This window comes from Anomaloglossus baeobatrachus, chromosome 6 (genome assembly GCF_048569485.1).
Source record: "Anomaloglossus baeobatrachus isolate aAnoBae1 chromosome 6, aAnoBae1.hap1, whole genome shotgun sequence".
Taxonomy (NCBI): domain Eukaryota; kingdom Metazoa; phylum Chordata; class Amphibia; order Anura; family Aromobatidae; genus Anomaloglossus; species Anomaloglossus baeobatrachus.
In genome coordinates this window covers 54,083,476-54,106,777 of record NC_134358.1, presented here as the reverse complement: position 1 = coordinate 54,106,777, position 23,302 = coordinate 54,083,476, and positions in this window count along the sequence as shown.

The following is a 23,302-nucleotide window of genomic DNA, read 5'->3' as shown; positions in this document are numbered from 1 at the left end:
TGTTGTTGATTCTTCACCAGAACATTAACATTTTTATCTTTCTGTTTGAAGCCTGAAATGTGGAAAAAAGGTTGAAAAATTCAAGGCACTGTCGTTTTGCAGTATTGTTGGTTTCTGATATAGAATTATTCATGGGATGGTGAACCATCATCACAATCGTGTCAAATCTACCGGTGGATCAGTGGAACTAGTTGATTAGTGTGGGTTCATCTGCTGAATCAGACTGACCAGACTGATCAGCCACTTTGATCTCCAGCAGAATGGATGACAGTCGTGTGCTACTCCAATCACTGCCTATTGGGCTGCTAAGTAGTAATGAGTTGGTACTACCATGCTCGGGTGCTCAGTACTGGTAACTAGTGATGAGCAGGCACTACTATGCTCGGGTGCTCAGTACTGGTAACTAGTGATGAGCGAGCACTACCATGCTCGGGTGCTCTGTACTCGTAACTAGTGATGAGCGGGCACTACCATGCTCGGGTGCTCGGTACTCGTAACTAGTGATGAGTGGGCACTACCATGCTCGGGTGCTCTGTACTCGTAACTAGTGATGAGCGGGCACTACCATGCTCGGGTGCTCGGTACTCGTAACTAGTGATGAGTGGGCACTACCATGCTCGGGTGCTCGGTATTCGTAACTAGTGATGAGCGGGCACTACCATGCTCGGGTGCTCAGTACACGTAACTAGTGATGAGCGGGCACTACCATGCTCGGGTGCTCGGTATTCGTAACTAGTGATGAGCGGGCACTACCATGCTCGGGTGCTCAGTACACATAACTAGTGATGATTGGGCACTACCATGCTCGGGTGCTCGGTATTCGTAACTAGTGATGAGCAGGCACTACCATGCTCGGGTGCTCAGTACACATAACTAGTGATGAGTGGGCACTACCATGCTCGGGTGCTCGGTATTCGTAACTAGTGATGAGCGGGCACTACCATGCTCGGGTGCTCAGTACTCGTAACTAGTGATGAGCGGGCACTACCATGCTCGGGTGCTCGGTACATGTAACTAGTGATGAGTGGGCACTACCATGCTTGATACTCTTAACGAGCAGTTGGATGCTCGGACAGGCTTGACTCGTGTACCGAGTATAATGGAAGTTAATGGGGGACTCCAGCATTTCTATGTTATGCTCAGGCACTCGAGTCTCGCCCATCCGAGCGTCCAACTGTTTGTTAAGAGTATCGAGCGCCCAAGCATGGTAGTGCTCTCTCATCAGTACTGCTTAGCACTGCCCTCAGCTTTTTCCAGTATCCCTATAGAGAATGAATGGAGCGGCAGTCTAGCGTTCGCTTCCAGGTACATTTTGTAACAGATATAAATTCTATTTCTGCTGATCTGAGGGGGTCCTAGCGCTCGGACCCCCATTGATCAGTATGTTATTACCCATCCTGTGGATAAGTGGTAACTTTTTTTCACTGGACAAGCCCTTTTAGACCCCTACACACATTAGATTAGATTGAAGTCTTCCAAACCTACAAGAGTCTTGAAGATGAAGTTTTTATACTTTGAAACGCGTAGACATAAACTGCTTGGATTATTCTTATCTGGCTTGACCCCTTTACATCCTATATATCTTGCCCATCGGCAGTGCGGATAATCAACCCTTCTTTTTCCTGACATCCGCATTACTAATTGATCCCTGGGTACACTGTATATTGATAGAAAGCTGATAATCAGTCCTGGGGGGCGTGGTTGGACTAGGAGGCACAAGACACCTAGTTGTCACAGCCTGTCACGGAGGTGTCAGGCTGGCAGACAATCCAGTGGCAGCAAGTGTTAGAAAATCTCAGTGATTGGCAGCACGTGTTATCTGACTGTTCCCTATTTCTGCAGCAGTGGACTCTATGACCCTGGGAAGCTATCAGTTTTTTTCTTTCCTTTATAAACCTCACCCACATTTGTGTGCAGTTTATACTAGTTAAATTTTTCCTCTCAGTTTCCAGCCTATGACTGCCTTTAGAAGCCTCACCCTAGGGTGGTTTGGGTGCGGTTTATAGTAGTTCCTGGCTGTGGTCTCCAGTGTTTGTCTCCTCTTCTTGTTCCAGAGACTTCTGTGGTAGCTGCTTCTAAGATAAGTGTTTGACTTTTGCTATCTACCTGAGCTCAGGTGGTAGCATTTGTGTTTCCTCTGTATTGTTTCCTTTTGTCTCCCTTTGGTGTTGACAAGAGCTCATACCCGCCATCTTTACTTAGGGCCCAGATCAGGGTTTGCCTAGGGTAAGGTATTCCTGCTCAGCAACAGGTACAGAACCTGTATAGGGTTGGTGTTGGCAGTGAGGATGAACTGCAGGTTGTTGTCAGGGGTCACAACTTCCCCCTTTCCTTAGTGATAGGGCATTCCTTTCCCCTTGTATTGTACTATATGGCCGATATAGCTTCTATCTCTAGCCGTGACACTAGTCCTGTAGTGATAATTTCCTGCTGATAAAACACTGATTTTATTGAAACAGCAAAACAATGCCTAATAAGTCAAACATGGCTTAAATCAGGGTCTCTGCCCCTACATTATTATTATTATTATTATTATTATTATTATTTAGTATTATAGCGCCATTTATTCCATGGCGCTTTACAAGTGAAAGAGGGTATACATACAACAATCATTAACAGTACAAGACAGACTGGTACAGGAGGAGAGAGGACCCTGCCCGCGAGGGCTCACAGTCTACAGGGAATGGGTGATGGTACAATAGGTGAGGAGAGAGCTGGTTGCGCAGTGGTCTACTGGACTGGGGGCTATTGTAGGTTGTAGGCTTGTTGGAAGAGATGGGTCTTGAGGTTCCTCTTGAAGCTTTCCACGGTAGGGGAAAGTGATATGCTGAGGTAGAGCGTTCCAGAGTATGGGGGATGCATGGGAGAAATCTTGTACGCGATTGTGGGAAGAGGAGATAAGAGAGGAGCAGAGAAGAACTTGTGAGGATCTGAGATTGCGTGCAGGTAGGTACCGGGAGACTAGGTCACAGATGTAGGGAGGAGACAGGTTGTGCATGGCTTTGTATGTCATGGTTAGTGTTTTGAACTGGAGTCGTTGGGTGATGGGAAGCCAGTGAAGGGATTGGCAGAGTGGCGAGTGGCTACATCATGCTGCTCTCAGATTACATAGTGAAAACCTGCTGACAGATTACTTTTAAGTAGACTACTTCACTACTAACAAAGCTGGTAGCGCAACCGTAGGCGCTGTACACATTACATCATGGTTGCCACTAATTCATGATCACGGTGGTCGACCTTGTGACCCCTTTGACTTCTGATCAATCTGACATATTAGTGATGGGGGGGAGAGGTTAACTGTTTTTGCCATCAAAAGTGTAGAAACCTCTAGAAGAAGGGGAATTGAGAAATGTGAGCAGATCCTGACTGTGCCACGTCTCTTAGATGCTGGCGGTGATGAAACTCTTCGTGTGTAGTCAGTCATGATGGTGATCTTGGTTCCATCACAATGTACTTTCACAGATTGGAATGAAATCTAAACCTTTCAGGAAAGAAAAAAAAATCCATCACAGCTGGCACCTGTTAAAAAATCATTTTGGAAATCATCTTTTGCTATTACGTGCTCGGCGTTCCCGCGGGGAACCATGTGTCAGACGCACACACGTTCTACAGGATGGAACATTTCTTTTCTTCAGGGACTTCCTTGTACTTGTCTGAGACTTTTACCAACAGATTCAGAAAGCAACTTGAAAGATACGTGCTCGACCCCCGAAATGCTTAGCGCAACTCTGTACTTTTCCAGTTCCAAAATTTCATTTTCAAACTTCTTATTTTCATAACCATATTGGATATTATCAAAATTATTAAGTTATTTGTATTCACTTATGATATATTATTTAGGATATATATATATATATATATAATATATCCTTACAGGGATTAGAATATTTAGAATATTGGTGGCCAGAGCAAAGAGTCAATCTTGGCGGTTAAGGCTGAAGACATCTTGGTATTAAGCTGCACTTGAAAGTCATGGTTGGCCAAGACTCCCTCAAGCAAAATGTACAAATTCAATACTTCAGACCCCTGATCAGAGGCCAATTAACAAGTATGGATTCAGCAATTAGCTCCTGTTATAGTCTCATGAAGACACTTGTGACATACATAATGGAACTGTGATCAGCTGATCGCACAATATCTGTCTTATTGTCCTAAGGATCAGCTGGTAAGATGGTTTCTAGCCAATGCTATGGATTGGTAGCGATATGTACAACTACATAGTGGCAAGTTACATGTACAGTATAGACCAAAAGTTTGGACACACCTTCTCATTCAAAGAGTTTTCTTTATTTTCATGACTCTGAAAATTGTTGATTCACATTGAAGGCATCAAAACTATGAATTAACACATGTGGAATGAAATACTTAACAAAAAAGTGTGAAACAACTGAAAATATGTCTTATATTCTAGGTTCTTCAAAGTATCCCCCTTTTGCTTTGATTACTGCTTTGCACACTATTTGCATTCTCTTGATGAGCTTCAAGAGGTAGTCACCGGAAATTGTCTTCCAACAGTCTTGAAGGAGTTCGTAGAGATGCTTAACACTTGTTGGCCCTTTTGCCTTCACTCTGCGGTCCAGCTCACCCCAAACCATCTCGATTGGGTTCAGGTCTGGTGACTGTGGAGGCAAGGTCATCTGTCGTAGCACCCCATCACTCTCCTTCTTAGTCAAATAACCCTTACACAGCCTGGAGGTGTGTTTGGGGTCATTATCCTGCTGAAAAATAAATGATGGTCCAACTAAACGCAAACCGGATGGAATAGCATGCCGCTGCAGAGGTCTTATTGGTCTTCTTTTCTTCTTGGTCAGAGGACTCTTAGGGGTACTTTGCACGTTGCAACATCGCTACTGCAATGTCGTCGAGGTCAAATCGAAAGTGACGCACATCCGGCGCCAGTAACGACGTCGCAACGTGTAAAGCCTAGATGCACCGATAAACGATTGCAAAAGCGTCGTTAATCGGTCATCTGTGTAGTGTCGGTCATAATTTCGCTGCAGCGACAGGTATGATGTTGTTCCTCGTTCCTGCGGCAGCACACATCGCTGTGTGTGAAGCCGCAGGAGCGAGGAACATCTCCTTACCTGCGTCCCGCCTGCAATGAGGAAGGAAGGAGGTGGGCGTGATGTTTACGTCCCGCTCATCTCCGCCCCTCCGCTTCAATTGGCCGCCTGCTGTGTGACATTGCTGTGACGCCGCACGACCCGCCCCCTTAGGAAGGAGGCGGGTCGCCGGCCAGAGCGACGTCGCAGGGCAGGTAAGTGCGTGTGAAGCTGCCGTAGCGATAATGTTCGCTACGGCAGCTATCACAAGAGATCGCATGTGCAACGGGGGCGGGGGCGGGGACTATCGCGCTCGACATCGATACAATCGGCTAGCGATGTCGCAGCGTGCAAAGTACCCCTTAGTCTTTCTTTCCTGGGGCGGTCCTCATGTGAGCCAGTTTCATTGTAGTGTTTGATGGTTTTTGCCACTGCACTTGGGGACATATTCAAAGTTTTCCCAATTTTTCGGACTGACTGACCTTCATTTCTTAAAGTAATGATGGCCACTCGTTTTTCTTTACTTAGCTGCTTTTTTCTTGCCATAATACAAATTCTAACAGTCTATTCAGTAGGACTATCAGCTGTGTATGCAACAGACGTCTACACAACACAACTGATGGTCCCAACCCCATTTATAAGGCAAGAAATCCCACTTATTAAACCTGACAGGGCACACCTCTGAAGTGAAAACTATTTCCGGTGACTATGTTTTTAAGCTCATCAAGAGAATGCCAAGAGTGTGCAAAGCAGTAATCAAAGCAAAAGGTGGCTACTTAGAAGAATATAAGACATATTTTCAGTTGTTTCACACTTTTTTGTTAAGTATTTCATTCCACATGTGTTATTTCATAGTTTTGATGCCTTCAATGTGAATCTACAATTTTTAGAGTCATGAAAATAAAGAAAACTCTTTGAATGAGTTGTGTCCAAACTTTTGGTCTGTAGTGTATGTCCAACCATGGAATCCATAGATGAGCTGGGTCCGACATTTTAGTAGAAAAATAGAAATTGGCATCATGCTATAATAATCCACACTACACAGACAGGAATACTTACAAACAGCTACAGTGCCTACAAGTAGTATTCAACCCCCTGCAGATTTAGCAGGTTTGATAAGATGCAAATAAGTTAGAGCCTGCAAACTTCAAACAAGAGCAGGATTTATTAACTGATGCATAAATCTTACAAACCAACAAGTTATGTTGCTCAGTTAAATTTTAATAAATTTTCAACATAAAAGTGTGGGTCAATTATTATTCAACCCCTAGGTTTAATATTTTGTGGAATAACCCTTGTTTGCAATTACAGCTAATAATCGTCTTTTATAAGACCTGATCAGGCCGGCACAGGTCTCTGGAGTTATCTTGGCCCACTCCTCCATGCAGATCTTCTCCAAGTTATCTAGGTTCTTTGGGTGTCTCATGTGGACTTTAATCTTGAGCTCCTTCCACAGGTTTTCAATTGGGTTAAGGTCAGGAGACTGACTAGGCCACTGTAACACCTTGATTTTTTCCCTCTTGAACCAGGCCTTGGTTTTCTTGGCTGTGTGCTTTAGGTCGTTGTCTTGTTGGAAGATGAAATGACGACCCAACTTAAGATCCTTGATGGAGGAGCGGAGGTTCTTGGCCAAAATCTCCGGGTAGGCCGTGCTATCCATCTTCCCATGGATGCGGACCAGATGGCCAGGCCCCTTGGCTGAGAAACAGCCCCACAGCATGATGCTGCCACCACCATGCTTGACTGTAGGGATTGTATTCTTGGGGTCGTATGCAGTGCCATCCAGTCTCCAAACGTCATGTGTGTGGTTGGCACCAAAGATCTCGATCTTGGTCTCATCAGACCAGAGAACCTTGAACCAGTCTGTCTCAGAGTCCTCCAAGTGATCATGAGCAAACTGTAGACGAGCCTTGACATGACGCTTTGAAAGTAAAGGTACCTTACGGGCTCGTCTGGAACGGAGACCATTGCGGTGGAGTACGTTACTTATGGTATTGACTGAAACCAATATCCCCACTGCCATGAGATCTTCCCGGAGCTCCTTCCTTGTTGTCCTTGGGTTAGCCTTGACTCTTCGGACAAGCCTGGCCTCGGCACGGGTGGAAACTTTCAAAGGCTGTCCAGGCCGTGGAAAGCTAACAGTAGTTCCATAAGCCTTCCACTTCCGGATGATGCTCCCAACAGTGGAGACAGGTAGGCCCAACTCCTTGGAAAGGGTTTTGTACCCCTTGCCAGCCTTGTGACCCTCCATGATCTTGTCTCTGATGGCCTTGGAATGCTCCTTTGTCTTTCCCATGTTGACCAAGTATGAGTGCTGTTCACAAGTTTGGGGAGGGTCTTAATTAGTCAGAAAAGGCTGGAAAAAGAGATAATTAATCCAAACATGTGAAGCTCATTATTCTTTGTGCCTGAAATACTTCTTAATACTTTAGGGGAACCAAACAGAATTCTGGTGGATTGTGGGGTTGAATAATAAATGACCCTCTGAATAAACCTCACAATTTAAAAAAAAAAAAAAAAAAAAAAAAGAAATAACATTCTTTTTTGCAGCAGTGCATTTCACACTTCCAGGCTGATCTACAGTCCAAATGTCACAATGCCAAGTTAATTCCGAATGTGTAAACCTGCTAAATCTGCAGGGGGTTGAATACTACTTGTAGGCACTGTATAACAATAGATTGTTATAAATTGTAGTTTCCACATTGGCCATTAGATGTCAGTATATGTTAGAAAAGCATCTCATTTTACAACCTGCTGTAAAACTGAATTTTAGATTCCTATTGGCCTAGCACTTACACAGTGTGCGATAGTTTATAGTTGATACTGTACCGGGAGAAAATATATAAAGTAGACGGAAAGCTGATCGAATATAAAGTGCTGTGCAAAACCTTTAGGCAGGTGTGGAAAAAAATCTGTAAAGAAAGCTTTAAAAGATAGAAGTGTTTGTAGTTTATGTTTAACAATTAACACAATGTAAAGAGAACGAACAAAATATAAATAGAAAATCACATTCATATTCCCTGTATTGCAGGATAGATAAGTATCCGCTTGTATTTTCTTTAGCATTGAGGGCACCAAGAATAGTCAGCATTGAGGACCACAGAGACAGTGGTCGGTCAATGAAACACATAGTGCAGCAGATGTAAGACACATACTTCCCTTCAAAATCAGATGTACTGCAGTGTCATCAACTCAGAACTCAAAATAGATAAAGCAGGAGAAGGGGTTAAATCCGTGCTGCCATGTGTAGTAAAGACGGATCTAGGAATGATCAGTATTGTGATCATATTGTTCTACACGTTTCAGTGTCTTGCTCCTTCTTCAAGACAAAAATCACTGATGTACTGATTTTTGTCCTGAAGAAGGAGCAAGACACCGAAACGCAGAGAACAATAAAATCACAATACCGATCGTTCCTGGATCATTCTTTAATACTCATGGCAGCGCAGATTTAACCCCTTCTGCTTTATCCATTTTGAGTTTACACGGGGTCTGCAGCAGTCATTGCACAGCTATATACCTTTCATCGTACTTGTGACTTGCACAACTACCCCAAGTGAGCAATTCCCTGTACGTTCTATCTCTTTCCGCCTTGATAAGATCCTATATTATGCATTTTTGCCTCTCCAGTATCTACTACTATCCGCTCAGAACTGGCAGCATCTAGAGGGACCTAGCTATGCCCATCTACTGTTAGGAGAAATGTGGCCAGAAATGATCTTCATGGAAGAATTGCCATCAAAAACAAGACCCTCTACATGGAAACAAGGCCAAGTGACCCAACTAGGCACAAAAACAGGAACTGGGGAGTAGAAATATGGCAGCACGTGCTCTGGATTGATGAGCCACAATGTGAAATATGTGTTACAGAAGGCAGTTTTATCACCGAAGGACTGGAGAATGGTACAATAATGAGTGCAGGATCAATGAAGCAGGGTGGACGGTTCAGCAAGTTGGAGTTGGAGGTCAGAATTAATGGTGTCCTCAAAGCAGATACTTATCCATCAAGTAATATCAGAGAGGCGACTGGTCGGTTCCAAAATTATTCTGCAGCCGGACAACGAACCCAAACATCCAGCAAAAGTCATTAATAATGAGGAGTTCTGGAGGTGATGATCCGGCCCCCACAGAGCCCTGACCTCAACATTATCCATTATGTATGGGATTTCAGGAAGAGTCAAGGATCCGCACAACTATCATCTGGAGAAGAACTGGGTTCACGTAAAGAGACAGAAGGATCTGCACAACTCTCATCTGCAGAAGATCTGGGGTCACATGAAGAGACAGAAGGATCTGCACAACTCTCATCTGCAGAAGATCTGGGGTCACACGAAGAGACAGAAGGATCTGCACAACTCTCATCTGCAGAAGATCTGGGTTCACATGAAGAGACAGAAGGATCTGCACAACTCTCATCTGCAGAAGATCTGGGGTCACATGAAGAGACAGAAGGATCTGCACAACTCTCATCTGCAGAAGATCTGGGGTCACATGAAGAGACAGAAGGATCCGCACATCTCTCATCTGCAGAAGAACTGGGGTCACATGAAGAGACAGAAGGATCTGCACAACTCTCATCTGCAGAAGAACTGGGGTCACATGAAGAGACAGAAGGATCTGCACAACTCTCATCTGCAGAAGAACTGGGGTCACATGAAGAGACAGAAGGATCTGCACAACTCTCATCTGCAGAAGATCTGGGGTCACATGAAGAGACAGAAGGATCCGCACAACTCTCATCTGCAGAAGAACTGGGGTCACATGAAGAGACAGAAGGATCTGCACAACTCTCATCTGCAGAAGATCTGGGGTCACATGAAGAGACAGAAGGATCTGCACAACTCTCATCTGCAGAAGATCTGGGGTCACATGAAGAGACAGAAGGATCCGCACAACTCTCATCTGCAGAAGATCTGGGGTCACATGAAGAGACAGAAGGATCTGCACAACTCTCATCTGCAGAAGATCTGGGGTCACATGAAGAGACAGAAGGATCCGCACAACTCTCATCTGCAGAAGATCTGGGATCACAAGAAGAGATAGAAAGATTTAAACAAGTTTCATCCGCTGACGATCGGCGGTTAGTTTTCCAAGATGTTTAGAACAATCTACCATCTGAATTACTTAAAAAATGATGTGCAAGTGACAGTGTATCTAGAAGAACCGATGATGGCAAAGGGCGCTCTCACCAAACATCGATCTAATTTAGATTTCTCTTTTATTCATTCATTTCACATTTTATAAATTTAAAAACAAATGAACTATTGACATTTTTTATATTAAAAGCGTTCTTACTGTGCAGCATTTGTTACACACCTGCCTAAAATGTTTGCACAGTGCTATGTATATAGAATTACTGCCGACCAAACAAACTGTAGGAATAACTGGGGATGATTACCAAATATCAAGAAAATGGGTTTATGTTGGTTCTGCCGGAAACATAGAAATACCTAACCTCATAGGAACAGCTTGTTTTTCTGCCCCCCAAATTTTCTGCTCGTGGCTTCAGTTTTCATAACCAACCAGCGGCTGTGGCCGAGCAGTTAACTTCACAATGAAGTCATTTGGCCGCCGCAGATAAACTAGCACAGTATCCAGTGCAAGATGAATTGTGCAAAACCGTCAGTGGGAGCTGTCCATGCTTTACTGATTTCAATAGTTAACAAACCATTTCCTTCCATACGGCAGCGGACAGATTCCCATTTAGCAACAATATGAGAAATCTCACTCCAGTGTCAAAGAGTACATAAAAGATATAAAATATGCCTGGGATGCGGGGCTACGGCAATGCAGTCACATCGACGTCCCCCGGGCTGACGCTTTATGCTTAACAATAAATTAATTGAGAATTATCCAGTGGAAGAAGCTACGAGGCACCAGCCCTGAGAACCTCAGGGATATATGAAGGGCTGGGATAAGATATTTTGATGCCCTAGGCAGACGAAGCCGGTGGTACCCCCGATAAAGCTCATTGCACCTCTAATGCACCCCCGTTCCCCTTCGACTGGATCAGGTAACAATCTTGGACAACCACTTCCACTATAATTGTTGCCTTTTTCACCAAAAATTACCAGCAAAACTAAACAAAAGGGATGTAGATCTGCGTATCGTCAGCGTAGAAGTGATACTGAAAGCTGTGGGACTCTATGAGCGGTCCCAGGCCAACGGTGTAGATGGAGAACAGCAGGGGTCCAAGAACTGAACCTTGGAAGACACCGAGAGATAGAGGGCGAATTGAGGAAATTTTGTGAGAGTTGGAGAAACTGAAAAATCGGTGGGTTAGGTATGAAGAGATCCAAGATAGGGCCAAGTCTGTGATGCCCAGAGATGCAAGAATCTGTAATAGGAGGGAGTGGTCCACTGTTTCGAAGGCAGAGGACAGGTCCAGGAGGAGGAGGACAGAGTAGTGTCGCTTGGCTTTGGCGGATAGTAGGTCATTGGTAACTTTAGTTAGGGCAGATTCAGTGGAGTGATGCAGTCGGAATCACCTATCTGTCCATTTTATGACCTAAATAAGCCTCCTATGATGGTACACACTGATGAGCAAGTGGGTAACAATGTTTTGAACTTTTGACTTTCAGGCTCCATATCTTACCATCCACTACAACTTTGAGCATGAGATGACCTTCATTTTATAGACAATCATCTTGGCTTCTCATACATAAATTTGACTTCCAACTATTTAGCATATGATTAGTTATGTAAATGTGTTCAAGTATGACGAGTTGAACAAATAGCACATACTTATATTGTTCTTCCCAAATTCCCTCCTGGATGTGCTCAAATATGGATTAAAGTGTGTGACAGGCCTGGGCAACACCTAGGTGTAAGATCTTTGTGCTCAACATAGAAACCTCAATGATGAAGAGATAGGTGATATAGCAGTGGAAACGGTGGTCCTAAATGGTGATCGTGCCAGTAGCTATGCCTGCTTAAACTAACTACAGGCCCTGCCTCAGTGTCAAGTATTTTGATGCCAAACTGCTGTGATGTGCTTGCACAGTTACCCACTGCAATGGCGCAGTGGGCCTTAGTTATCTTAGTAACCCGGGTCTGCTCTGGACAATGTGACTGAGGTACACAGACGGATGAGAGGACTCGCCAACAGATGAGCAGTACTGCTGGTAACTGTGGCTTTTTCCATGGCGGCGTCCTATCAGCGTCCTATTCTACTTTCTCCTATCTGGTAAGGATTTGGATATGGACAGGGTCAGGTATACTTTATCACGGCTCTGGTCAAGATGATAAACTTCTATGCGCAGATATTATTGACTCTCCGTACTGCACCCCGTCTCTCATTTCATTGAGTAACCGCCAAAGGTTCCCAAGATGGCTGCCGCTTTAATTCCTATCATGTACGTTTTATATAAGCTCCACCCCGTCTCCAACTATGTATCGCAGTCTTTCATCTGTGCTGGGAAACAGTGGCCTCTTGTGGCTGAATAATGACATTTGTCCCTTATAAAGCATCATGTCATTACAGACAGCTAGCAGGTGGTAAACTTACATACAATATGTATGTTCACACTTATTCAACACAAATATGCACATCTAAACCATGCTGGTGAGCTGGTACAGGTACATATTTCTGACCATGATCAATGGGGGCTGTTTAACCATCTCACAACTACACAGGAGGACCTGGTCAATGACCTGAAGACAGATGGGACTACAGTCTCCAAAATTACTGTTCGCAACACACTACGCCATCATGGATTAAAATGCTGCAAGGCGCACAAGGTCCCCTTGCTTACGCCAGCAAATGTCCAGGCCCGCTTGAAGTCCACCAATGACCATCTGGATGATCCACAGGAGGCATGTGATCAGATGAGACCAAAATAGAACTTTTTGCTATTACCATATTTTTCGTTTTATAAGACGCAGCGGATTATAAGACGCACCCCAAATTTGGAGGGAAAAAAAAGGAAAAAAAAAATATGGGGTCTGTTTTATAATCTGTTGGTGTCTTACCAGGGAGAGGGGCAGCAGCAGAGCGGGGGTCACAGGAGGCAGGGGCGGTACTTGAGTACTGAAAGTAGTATAGAGAGGGGCCCAGATACTCACTACGGGTGCTGTTCTGTGTGGGGCCGGTAACGCCGCTCTGCTCTGTGCGGGGCCGGTGACGCCGCTCTGTTCTGTGTGGGGCTGGTGACGCCGCTCTGCTCTGTGCAGGGCCGGTGACGCTGCTCTGCTCTGTGCGGGGCGGGTGACGCCGCTCTGCTCTGTGTGGGGCCGGCGACGCCGCTCTGCTCTGTGCGGGGCTGGTGATGGAGCAGTCGAGTGCTGAGCAGAACAGAGCAGCCAAGCAGAACAGAGCAGCTGAGCGCCTGGCAGAATGGAGGAGCCGAGCGCCGAGCAGATCGAAGTAGCCAGGCAGAATGGAGCAGTTGTGCACAGAGCAGCCGAGCAGAACGGAGCAGTCTTGCACAGAGCAGCCGAGCAGACCGGAGCAGCCGTGCACAGAGCAGAACGGAGCGGCTCCACACAGAACAGAGCGGCGCTGCCCGATGCACGGAACAGCGTCGCACAGACCAGCAGCACCGGCAGCAGAGTGCATTGCTCGGAGCATCTCCCTGCCTCCTTTGACCCCTCTGTACAATCCCCCGGTAAGCTACTGTGACGCCCTGGAGAATCCAGGTAGTCACAATTAGGCCCCTGCATAACATCTTTCCCACATTTAGGAACACCAGCCAACCATTTAAAGCCTAGTCACCCCCTTAGGGACAGATAGACACACCAGTGGGTGTGGCCAGGCGGTTGGTGCACACCCACCCAGGGGTTTAGACAGCCCAGGGCGGGAAAGTAAACAGTTCAGTTCAGTCTGACAGTTATGTGTTGAAGTTCAAGTTGAGAGGATCTAGGGCTAAGTGTAGTCCCGGCAGGAGGAGAAAGAGTTCAATTTGAAGGTGCCAGGGTTGGAGCCCTGGTACCGCTGGCTAGGAGGCAGGAGATGGGAAGATGGCTCGGTGGAACCGAGGTGTGCCGGGCCAGGGTTGTAGCCCGCTGGTACTGAAAAGGGGAACCGACCCGGAAACCGTAGCACAAAGGGGGGTACTCGGACCCTGAAGCCAAAAGCCAGAATCGACTGGAGCTGGTTAATTCACCGATTGAGGCCAGGACTTGATGTTCTGTCCCACCCAAAGTCCCTCATAGAAGATTACAGCTTACCAATAGGGGATAAGTGGTAACCGCCAAGGCCCATAGATCCCACGGGCCAGCGGCTCCTTAGGCCACATCCAGCCGGGAGCGGACTCCTACGTTACACACGGGGAAGTCATACACTCAAGAAACAGTGCAGGAGAGGGATAGAGACCACCAGCCGGGTGTGGGACCCGAGTACATCTGGCCGTGGCACCGGCCACCACCACCTTGGTTTACCAGAGACTCGTGTGTTATTTGTCAACAGTGAGTACACCAACACCCCCTGCGGCCATCATTCCCCCTGCATCTGAGCCATCGGGTCCCGGGGCCACCATCCCTGCCCACGGAGGTGTTAACAGCTTGCTGCACAACATCTCCCCCGGGTGTCCCGCAACAGCAGCGGTGGTGACGCACTTCATCACACACCGTGGGTGGGGTCACTAACTTACCACGTACATATACGTGCCCAATCCCCAACCCCCTTTCAGTTGCAGTGACCGCAAGACCCCCGGGTCCGAAGACCCTCGAACCACCCACAGAACGCCCGGATCCAAGCAGCGCCGGATGCTGGCACGGGGGCGGCACACTACATTCGGATTTTAAGACGCGTCCCTCATTTTCCTCCCAAAGTTTTGGGAGGAAAAGTGCGTCTTAGGCTATGTTCGCACGTTGCGTCGGTGTACCTGCAGTTTATTCTGCACGTTTTCCTTCCCTTGGTTTTTGACCAAATGGCTTTTGAAAATTTTTTAGCGCTAAAAACGCATGCGTTTTTACCGCGTTTTTAGTGCGTTTTTAGCGCTTTTTACCTGTGTTTTCACCTGCGTTTCTGCAGATGCGTTTTTGAGATCAAGACACTGAGAAATAAAGTTGAATTAGTCAAAAAGAATGAAAAAAGAGAAAAAAAGTATAAAATTAACTTTTAATAAAATTATATGGGAAATTATCATTTTTAATGTAATAATAGTGGTTATGCACATTTTAACAGAAAAATAGCTAAAGTTTATTCATTTTTTACATTTAAATTTTCGGTTATTGTGTGTGTGTAAAGGAACATTAGAACCCATTAATTTTTGCCCAGAAAAGCATGCGTTTTTGGAGCCAAAAACGCAGTTGAAAAGCAGGTAAAAAGCATGAAAAACGCAGGAATTGTGATTTTGGTTGCTTTTTGCCATTTCTCATTGACTCCAATGTTAAGGAAACGCTGCAGAAATGGCAAAAACAACTGACATGCTGCTTCTTTTTCAGCATGGTTTTTGACCACAAATATGCAAATTAAACGCTGCAGAAAAAAAAGCAAAGAGCAGACAGGATTTCTGCTTTTCCCATAGACTTTGCTGGAAATCAAAAACGCATGCGTTTTTGCCCAAAAACGCTGCTGCAAAAAACGCTGCAGAAACGCGGTAAAAAACGCAACGTGCGAACATAGCCTTATAATCCGAAAAATACGGTAACTCCACTTGTGTTTGAATCAAGAAGGATGAGTACAGCTCCAAGAACACTGTCCCAACTGTGAAGCATGGGGGTGGAAACATCATAGTTTGGAGGTGCTTTTCTGCAAAGTGGACAGGATGACTGCACTGTATTGAAGGGATGGATGGGGACATGTATTGCAATATATTCTCCAACAACCTCCTTTCCTCAGTAAGAGCATTGAAGATGGGTCATGGCTGGCTCTTCCAGCATCACAATGACTCGAAACACACAGCCAGAGCAACTAAGGAGTGGCTCAGTAAGAAGCATTTCAAGGTCCTGGAGTGGCGTGCCCTAGCTAGTCTCCAAACCTGAACCCAATAGAAAATCCTTGGAGGAGCTGAACCTCAATGTTGCCCAGTGACAGCCCCGAACCTGAAAGATCTGGAGACGATCTGTTTGGAGGAGTCGCCAAAATCGCTGTTGCAGTGTGTGCAAAACTGGTCAAGAACTACAGGAAATGTCCGATCTCTGTAACTGCAAACAAAGGTTTCTACCAAATAGTAAGTTCTGTTTTTCTATTGTATGAAATACTTATTTCATGTAATAAAATGCAAATTCATTATTTAAAAATCATACAATGAGATTTTCTGGATTTTCTTTTGTTTTCAGTCTGTCACATTTGAAGTTACCTATGATAAAAATTACAGACCTCTCCATTCTTTGTAGGTGGGAAAACTTGCAAAATCGTCAGTGTATCTGTAAGAGGGTGCTAGGCCCATGTACCCCTGCCCTGAAGACACCAATTACAATGTGAATTGTGTTAATGTATGCAATGTATTTGTGCATAAAATGTAAGTGTGACAATATAGTGGTCAGTATAGGTACTGCTCCTTGGTGTTCAGAATAAGCAAAGAACAGTTAAAGCAGTTGTCCGACATTAGCTTAACAAAAATTTTTGAGTTTATCTGTGCTGTATTGTCATATAAATCACACCTACATTGTTATTTTTTGTTTTCTAACTTTTGTTCCTCTTGAATTATCCCTTTATTCTCTGCAGCTTCTTGTTTACATTCAGATCCAGCAAACTGACCACTTCCTGTGCAAAACCTCAGTCAGAGCTGTCACCACCCTCCCCAGTGTCCAGCCCCACCCTCTGCCCACCCCCTGCACACACATTCCCTGTCAGTATTCTTCCCCAGCACCTGACCTGGTATCACTACAGCATTGCAAATAACAGCCCCACATCGGGCTCTGCACCGCACACGCACACATATGGCTCTGCACCGCACACATATGGCTCTGCACCGCACACATATGGCTCTGCACCGCACACGCACACATATGGCTCTGCACCACACACATATGGCCCTGTACCGCACACATATGGCTCTGCACCGCACACGCACACATATGGCTCTGCACCGCACACATATGGCTCTGCACCGCACACATATGGCTCTGTACCGCACACGCACACATATGGCTCTGCACCGCACACGCACACATATGGCTCTGCACCGCACACATATGGCTCTGCACCGCACACGCACACATATGGCTCTGCACCGCACACATATGGCTCTGTACCGCACACGCAAACATATGGCTCTGCACCGCACACGCACACATATGGCTCTGTACCGCACACGCACACATATGGCTCTGCACACGCACACATATGGCTCTGCACCGCACACGCACACATATGGCTCTGTACCGCACACATATGGCTCTGCACACACACACATATGGCTCTGCCCCGCACACGCACACATATGGCTCTGCACCGCACACGCACACATATGGCTCTGCACCGCACACATATGGCTCTGCACCGCACACGCACACATATGGCTCTGCACCGCACACATATGGCTCTGCACCGCACACATATGGCTCTGTACCGCACACGCACACATATGGCTCTGCACCGCACACGCACACATATGGTTCTGCACCACACACATATGGCTCTGCACCGCACACATATGGCTCTGTACCGCACACATATGGCTCTGTACCGCACACGCACACATATGGCTCTGTACCGCACACGCACACATATGGCTCTGCACACGCACAAATATGGCTCTGCACCGCACACGCACACATATGGCTCTGCACCGCACACATATGGCTCTGTACCGCACACGCACACATATGGCTCTGCACAAGCACACATATGGCTCTGCACCGCACACGCACACATATGGCTCTGCACCGCACACGCACACATATGGCTCTGCACCGCACACATATGGCTCTTCACCTCACACATATGGCTCTGTACCGCACACGCACACATATGGCTCTGCACCGCACACGCACACATATGGCTCTGCACCGCACACATATGGCTCTGTACCGCACATGCACACATATGGCTCTGCACCGCACACGCACACATATGGCTCTGTACCGCACACGCACACATATGGCTCTGCACACGCACACATATGGCTCTGCACCGCACACTCACACATATGGCTCTGTACCGCACACGCACACATATGGCTCTGCACACGCACACATATGGCTCTGCACTGCACACGCACACATATGGCTCTGCACCGCACACACACACATATGGCTCTGTACCGCACACGCACACATATGGCTCTGTACTGCACACGCACACATATGGCTCTGCACACATATGGCTCTGCACCGCACACGCACACATATGCTTCTGCACCGCACACGCACACATATGGCTCTGCACCGCACATGCACACATATGGCTCTGCACCGCACACGCACACATATGGCTCTGCACACGCACACATATGGCTCTGCACCGTACACGCACACACATGGCTCTGCACACGCACACATATGGCTCTGCACCGCACACGCACACATATGGCTCTGTACCGCACACACACACATATGGCTCTGCACACGCACACATATGGCTCTGCACCGCACATGCACACATATGGCTCTGTACCACACACGCACACATATGGCTCTGTACCGCACACGCACACATATTGCGCACATATGGCTCTGCACACGCACACATATGGCTCTGCACCGCACACGCACACATATGGTTCTGCACCGCACACGCACACATATGGCTCTGTACCGCACACATATGGCTCTGCACCGCACACACACACATATGGCTCTGCACCGCACACGCACACATATGGCTCTGCACACGCACACATATGGCTCTGCACCGTACACGCACACACATGGCTCTGCACACGCACACATATGGCTCTGCACCGCACACGCACACATATGGCTCTGTACCGCACACACACACATATGGCTCTGCACACGCACACATATGGCTCTGCACCGCACATGCACACATATGGCTCTGTACCACACACGCACACATATGGCTCTGTACCGCACACGCACACATATTGCGCACATATGGCTCTGCACACGCACACATATGGCTCTGCACCGCACACGCACACATATGGTTCTGCACCGCACACGCACACATATGGCTCTGCACCGCACACACACACATATGGCTCTGCACCGCACACACACACATATGGCTCTGCACCGCACACGCACACATATGGCTCTGCACACGCACACATATGGCTCTGCACCGTACACGCACACACATGGCTCTGCACACGCACACATATGGCTCTGCACCGCACACGCACACATATGGCTCTGCAAACGCACACATATGGCTCTGCAACCCCCCCATCCCCATCCCCATCGGGAACACATGTGGAGTACATACTCACCTGTCCTCGGTCCCCGCCGCTCCTGCACGTTCGTGCGCTGTCTGTGCTCTGGACATATCAGCACAGTAGTGACGTCACCGCTGTGCTGAAGAGAGCACAGACAGCGGGAGGGACAGTGATGAGAAGCAGCGCTGCGCTGCTTCTCATCAGCACTTTCAAATGTACCGGCATCGGTGATCTGTGATCTGTGATGCCGGTACATTTGAATGTGTGATCCTGAGCAGGGGCCCGATGCTGGAGCTGACACCACGGCAGCTGCCGCCAGGCCCCGCCCCCAGGTCACAGACCCCACAGCAGTGCAGGGGGAGGTTACTGGAGAGTAAAAGAGGTGCGGGGGAATGTGTGGGAGGGTGCAGGGAATGGGGGCGGGGCTCATCACACTGTAGACACCCAGCAGGGAGGCGACAAGCTGTTCCACATTTGCATGTCAACATGGCCCTGCCCATGTTGACATGAAATGACCGGAAGCAGCAAAATCGCGGCAGGAGCGGTCACATGACCGCTCTGAGCCGGGGGAGAGGGGCTGACAGCAGGGCAGGTAAGTGGTCTCTATCTACTTACCTGCACCAATGTAGCCCAATAGGGAAATAAAAAAAAAATGTCAAAGAAGCCGGATAACCCCTTTAAGGGTACAGCCTGACCCCATCTATGTTTAGTCAGTAGTCTGTAGTAGTAGTAGTAGTAGTAGTAGTAGTAGTAGTAGTAGTAGTAGTAGTAGTAAAAAGCTGTACCAGTGGGTAGTATAGTGAGTAAGAGAAATGCGCAAGCCTAACAGATACAATAGGCTGAAGAAAGTGGGTGTCTGTGGCAGCCGTGATCTTAAACCGAGGACACAGCACATAGGAAGGGCTCTTGTCAGAGACAGGTAGAAGGTCAACTCCGTTCCCAAGTTGTGAGTACCAGGCCCAAACTCTACAGAGGTCTCCCGGCCAGTGGGATGATTCCAGCACTACTAGTCCTCAAGAAGAGACTTGGCATAGACCTGGGCAAACAGGTCGGCACTAAAACCACGGTACAGAAGACGAGTGTAAAGGTGGTCAACACCGTTATAGAGAACAGGTCCCTGTGGGTGGGACGAGACTGGCCAGTTAGGACTATATGACTTTATCAGGAATGATGGAGCAGCCTAAAGTAAACTGTAAAACTGTGTCTTGAAGTCAATTGTAAAGAAGTTGTTCAAGTATTGTGCCCGCAATAATGATGCTTTGGAAGTACGGTGTGTAATGTTGCGTAAAAGATCGTTAAAAGAGAATCCTGAGTCTGTGTTGATGACTCTCCAATGGGAGAATCCTTGTCTGCACGATGGCCTAGTCACAGGTTTGGCTTTCACACACAAAGACCACATACCCAGCCAGGATCACCGCCACCAATCCCTTCCACCTTGCTCTGTGGAGGTGGCCAGGGCACAGACCACCCAAGGACTGAGGACCTCGCTGCGACTAGTGCCCCACACCACCCCCTTATATCAAATACTTATTTTCCCCACTGTAGATCTGCATAGGAGTTGTATACACACAGCGTTTGGTGCTTTTTCTTTAATGAAAACTTTTTGCAAACTTTTTTATTTTGTACTTTAGATGTATTGGAGCAATTAAACCTGGTTGCAAAGATGTAAATACCTTTTAAATTGAAGAGAAAAAAAAAGAATATAGCTCTTTTTTGGGTTGAATTCAGGGAAATCTGCCCAGAAGACTCTGGAGGCTCTTTATTTCTCTATCTGTACTGCAAATTTCCTAGGTTCAATCACCTTTCTCACCAGGAGGAGACTGATAACCTCGTTTTACTTTCCGGCTAATTACAGGCTGTTCTCAGTTGACTTGACCTAGACGAAGAATTAAGAGCAAGAGGATCCGCGAAGAAATCAAGAAGAAAAGTCACAAACGGAAACGAAAAAATATTGAGATTTGCTGCAGTGACCTTAAACGAGGGAAGTTGGATTGTCGCGTTACCCGTTCATTAATTACCGGAAGAGCTGATGCTTACAGGATTCCGGAAGGTCTACGCTTAGGATTCCAACAGCATCCGATCCTAATGGGGCGCTCTACCCAGGACGGCGGGAGTAGGACCCGCGTCTTGGCTTATTTATTGTAAATACCTGTATAATGGAGAGGCCTTTATGCCTATATCTGACGGTATAAGATTATATCTACACAAATTATAATTGCTCTCCAGGCAACCGGGCAGCCATAACGTAGCTTAATGAGCAGTCAAATCAATTTATACGATACCCTTAGGTGGCAGCATAAAGCAGAGAAGAGGCCCGGAAATAGGTTAGAGAGGGAAAAAAACCTCATCTGTAATAGGAATCAGTGAGTTTGCAGTATACTAATTGGTTTTTTGAGGTGCACCCATTGTTTGATTGCCTCCATTTATTAAATCAAAGCTCGGCGCTCATTTACAACACATGATATATTAGACATTATCTGTACGCGGGAAGCTATTTTTACATTTACGCCGAATGTTAAATGACTGGAATGGACAGAAATGCTTAATAATACGCCGGGGGGGAGGGGAGGAGGCGCGTACAAGTGTCTATAGGCATTGTGGACTACGTGTATTTTGAGATTATGCACGGCTCGACTCTATATATCACTCCACCGCTCCCTGTTGTATAATGAAGTCTGGAATTAGCATTTTAGTTATAAAAATGTTAAGGATTCTTGGCAGCATACTGCTACGTCTCGCTCAGATCTTTATTGCCACTTTGAAATGGCTGGCATATTGCGCCCTGGTTCAGTAGGTCTGAAGCTGAAGGGAGCGCCGATAGATAAGAAAGGGGGGGGAATTTAGGACCAAAATTTTGATGCAAATTTGGAAATGTTTAATTGCCAAATTTTTCGACATTTTACTCCACTTTTTAACACATAGGACAAATTTAAAATTAACAAGAAAATGGGACTTGATTAACCGTCTGGCGTAAAGTATGACATATTTATGGTCTCATTTCAACATAAAAGACGCAAAATGTCTCATGTTCCACACGGGACATAGTGTTCTTAGATAGGGTGTGGAGCAAATTTTTAAATTGCAACCAAGGACAAGCGAATCGATTCTATTTTAATTAAATGAGTTTAGAATTTCACAAAAATTAAAAATTCTTGTGAGTGATGGACGAGCATGCTCGCCACTGCCCCATACTCAACCGAGTAACCTGGTACTCGGGCGCCATGCTCAAGTCATCACCCCACATGTTTTGAAGCTGTGAGGATTGCCTGCCGATTCTGGTAATGCCATAGCCTTGCTGGCTACTGGCATTACTGTGATTGGCCTCATCGGGTCTATATTAGGCTCCGTGATGCGCAGCTTGACTCACTCTACCCCAGAAAGAGTGTAGGGAGAGCTGCTGGAGAAGGGATAGTGTATTAGAGGTATCTAGGCAGGGTTTATTGCCTAATAGTCCTTGCTGTTGCAACATAAAACCTCTTCAGAGCTAAGTCTAATTTATTCTGTTCTCTAATACTATCTCTCTTAGCTGCATTTAGTGTAGGGAGAACTGGAGAAGGGATAGTGTATTAGAGGCAAGGATTTTGTTACCTTACAGTCCTTGCTGTTGCAACGTAAAACCAAAAGTCCGTTTCAGAGCTACATCTAATTTAATCTGTTCTCTAATAATATCTCTCTTAGCTGCATTTAGCATAGGGAAAACTGCTGGAGAAGGGATAGTGTTTTAGACGCATCCAGGAACGGATTATTGCCTTACTGTCCATGCTGCTGCAATAAACAAAAAAAAAATCTATTTTTTGCTGTAAAAGGGCTAGTATAGTATTGGAGGCATCTAGGCAGGGGTTATTGCCTTACAGTCCTTGCTGCTGAAATGGTCAGAAGAAGACGATTGTGCGTAATGGTAATTACTGTCTCAAGAGGTGGATGATGATGAGATAGTTTCCAACTACTCATGTTGTTAAGCTGACAAGTCAGGAGGAGGATCAATGTACGGAAGTGGAAGACGAGGTGGTTGACGATGAAATCACTGAC